The sequence below is a fragment of the Moschus berezovskii genome, chromosome 8 (assembly GCF_049115385.1).
Source record: "Moschus berezovskii isolate FMDL1 chromosome 8, NW_MosBer_1.0, whole genome shotgun sequence".
In the NCBI taxonomy this organism is placed as follows: Eukaryota; Metazoa; Chordata; class Mammalia; order Artiodactyla; family Moschidae; genus Moschus; species Moschus berezovskii.
In genome coordinates, this window is record NC_142467.1 from 41,306,848 (window position 1) to 41,310,886 (window position 4,039).

The 4,039-nt window shown below is 34.6% G+C and overlaps 1 non-coding gene across 1 annotated transcript; it reads right to left on the bottom strand.

Annotated features, from left to right (window-relative positions):
* Positions 1-1,178: 1,178 nt before the first annotated feature.
* Positions 1,179-1,299, bottom strand: LOC129559697 (U5 spliceosomal RNA). The gene has a single exon (XR_008686627.2). It is a non-coding gene; the product is annotated as a U5 spliceosomal RNA (small nuclear RNA).
* Positions 1,300-4,039: the final 2,740 nt, after the last annotated feature.

Consider the following 4,039-nt stretch of genomic DNA (forward strand, 5'->3'; position numbering starts at 1 on the left):
ATTAGTAAGTTATGTTGAGCCTGCCTCCTTAAAATGTCTTACATCTGTGCACTTCACCCTATCTTTGCTGCATCCACCTATTCCACACCATCATTTTCTTTTCACCTAAAAATTCACTGCATCTAAACTGGCCCCTACTTCTACTTTACTCTTCCTCAGCCCATTTCCTGTATTACTCCTCCTTCCCGCCTTCCTCCATTCTTTTATCAAATAGTTATTGTCTATGTGCCATGCTCTGTGTTTTCATTATTTTCATGATGCATCTTTTCACCCTTTTATTTTCAACCTAACTGATTTTATATTTATGTCGCTTATAAATGGCACATAGACAAGTCTTTAAAAATTCGATTTTTAAAAGAATTTACCTTGTTTGTAATTTTGACACTCACTTTTAGTTTTCTATTTTTCACATATTTGTATTTCTTTATTCCTGCTTTCCTTCCTTCTTTTGAATTCCTCAAGTATGCTTATACTCATTTTTTCTCTATTAGCTTTTTAGTTCTACATTCTTGTTTTTTATTTTTAGTAATTATCCTAAAGATTTCAATATGCAATCCTGAATTGAATAGTCTATGTTAAGTTAGTACTTTTTCCACTTCCTGAATAACAACAACAATAAGACATTAGCTTCCTTGCTTTTTTGCCCTTGCATCCTCTTTGCTACTGTTGACAACTATGATTTTACTTCTATGATGTTATGAACTCCTTAACAGTTTTATTATTGTTGTTTAAAACAGTATTTGTTCATATTTACTCATCTATTTACCATTTATGATGCTCTTCATTTCTTCCAGCTTCCACTAGGGAAAACTTTTCTCCACCCTAAAGAATTTTCTACAGTAGTTCTTGGAATGCCTACTTGTTTGCAATTAACAATCTCATACTTTGTCTAAAAAGTTCTCTCTTTATCACTCATTATAGAAGAGTATTTATACTGGTTATAGAAATACTGATTGGAAGTTTTTTCCTCTCACCACTTTATCAATGTAATTCCATTATCTTTTGATTCCAATAACATCTAGTAGAAAGTTATCACCTCTTCTTTGAAAGTAATGTGCCTTTTTCATCTGGCTGTTTCAAGTTTTTTTTTTTTTCCTTTATCTTTTAACTTCTGACAGATTAAATAAGATATGCTTATGTAGTTTGTTTTGCTTTTATCTTTTTTTTTTTCCTTTATTAACCTCACAAAAAGCAAGGCCTTCCTTAAAAAATTGGCTTAAGACTCAGAGTTGTTCCTCTCCACAGAAATCTTTAGTAAAAGGTGAAAGATTTATACTATCTGAAGAGAAACCAGAGTATTGCTTTTATTTTCTTAAAGTGCATCAAGCTTTCTGAATCTGTAAGTTAATAGTTTACATCAATTTTCAAAATTCTTGAATATTTTCTGCTTAAATATTTGTTTCTGCCTTGTTGTTTTCTCTCCTGGAATACTAACTGCATGTAATATTTTCATTATTTTGCATATGGTTCTTGCACTTTCCATCCTTTTTTTTTCTCTTTACATTTCAATTTGAATACCATCCATTAATCAGTTTTTGCATTTACTAGGTACATATTCTGCTATGTCCAGACTCCAGTTTAAATATTGTGTTTGTACTTCTAGACTACTTAATTTTTTTCATATAATTCTTGATTGAAATTCTAAAATTTTTCAGTTTTTTCACCCGTCAATTTTCCTTAGAACATTTATCATAGTCATTTTAAACTTCTTGTCTGTAATTTCCAATATCTTATCTGCAGGTCTGATTCTACTAGTTTTTTTTTTTTTCCTGACTATTGCACAAATTTTTCTGCCTCTTTTGTGTCTTGTCATTTTTATTCTCTGAACACTGAGATAAAAGAACCATAGAATCATCATATTTTACTTTCTATCAATAGGGGTTCCCCTTTCTTCCATTAGACAGTGAAGAGCTGATCAGTATAATCCTATCATGGGTTGACTGGATTATGAATGAGTTGCACTTTTAGTAAGGTTTGGGATGGGGACGACAGAGAATGAGATTGCCGGATGGCATCACCGACTCAATGGACATGAGTTTGAGTGAACTCTGGGAGTTGGTGATGGACAGGGAGGCCTGGTGTGCTGTGATTCATGGGGTTGCAAAGAGTTGGACACGACTGAGTGACTGAACTGAACTGAACTGAACTGGGGCTTCCCTGGTGCTTCAGTGGTAAGAATCCACCTGCCGGAGGAACAGAAGATAGGTTCAATCCTTGAGTAGCGAAGATCCCCTGGAGAAGGAAATGGCAATTCACTCCAGTATTCTTGCCTGGGAAATCTCATGGAAGAAGAGCCTGGCAGGCTGCAGTCCATAGCATCACAAAAGAGTTGGACATAACTTAGCAACTAAACAACAGCAACAACTGCATCTTTGGTTCCTCTGGCACGGCCCTTCCAGGTTTTTGTTTGGGAAACTTGATGAATCTCCTCAACTATGAAAGTGTAAAACTTTGAAGTTAATTCTTCGGCTTCATATCTTATAGAAGTTACATATTTGGTAAATGTCTTGAGGAAAGAGAAAAGTTGTGGGTTTGTTTTTTTTTTTTTTTAGCAGTCGGTCCCCCATTCCCTATAGTGGGATGTTTCCTCCTAAACACCTAGGGTGGCCAGTTCAATCTGGTTTTCCTAGAACTCTCCGAGTTTTAAATCTGAAAGTCCACTTTCTGGGAACCCCCCTGATGCACAGATGGTTTAAGACAGTTGCTCACACTACAAGCATTGCAAGAGTGTGAGAGTTTTCACTTCTTTCTCCCCAGCCCCTCAAGTCTTACATATACTCTTAGAACTCAGCATGTTTCCCTGTGTTTGGGGCTTCAATATTCTGAAATGATTGAAATGAATGAAGTGACCCAAAATAAAATATTGAAAGATGTGTAGATACAACACGGTATTTAAAAGGTATACAGAAATGTGAAGTAGTAGATTTGTATCACATTTAAGTAAACATAAACATTAACCCAGCAATGGAATGAAATCACAAACAGTTTACAAAAAAGTTTATCATGTCTGATCTTGACTGCCAAAACCTCTCATGATTTATCTTTCCTCCATAAAATCCCTCCATATATGATTTAAGTTCAATCCTTAGGCCAATATTATAATTTGCAAATTTCTCCAGTTAAGAAAATTGTCAAGGACCACTGGATTTCCTATCAAGGAATCTTTATTCTCTGGGGTTTATCTAGTTCTTGTTGTTCCATAGCTGTCTTTTGTTTTGACAAGTTGATTTTTGTAATTTATTCTTTTTTCCTGGTTATTTCATTGGCATTTTTTAACCTGCCATATACCTATAACAGTCAACTTTGAGGCAGGAGTCCATAGATTATATCTCTTAATATGTAAACTTGTTAGGTAAGTGCTGATATTATCTCTATAAAGGGATCAGGGAAGAGAAATGAATGTAGCTTATAAGAATCTAGCTGGAATCTAAGACTGTCAAGCTCCAGAGCTTTTATTCCATAAACTATAATAATATCCTTCTAAAAACTAGGAAGCTAAGTTTTAGAAAAACTTAATTGATTTGCCCAAGGGAAAGACAGAAACAGCCAAGATTAAACCTTAGAGCTCCTGACTCTTGATCCAGAGATCCTTTCAGATCCACATAAGAGGATATCCAGCATCACATACATATGAATAACCTGGTATGGTAATTATTATTATATAAAGGAAAAGTACATGCACATTTTTCATAAATCATTAATCACCACACTGTACATGTGATGCATACTTTGTCATATTTTATCCAAGGGCTGACACCACATAAATACAACTTCAAAAAAATTCTTATATTTTTAAATCAATAAATAAAATATAGTCTCCAAATACGCTAGCTGCACTGCCTTCTTTTTTTTAAGTGGGATTGCTTTTCCTAATAAAAAAATCATAAGGGAGGTGGAACTCTTCCTAAAGTGGTTACCAAGAACACTGATTAGAAATGGTGGTGGACAGGATGTGAGGGAAGGGCTTAAGGGTTCTTTCAGAGCCTTATATTTTTCAGTTAGGCTGATCTGGTTTCTTCCCTGAGAGTTTTCTTCTCCC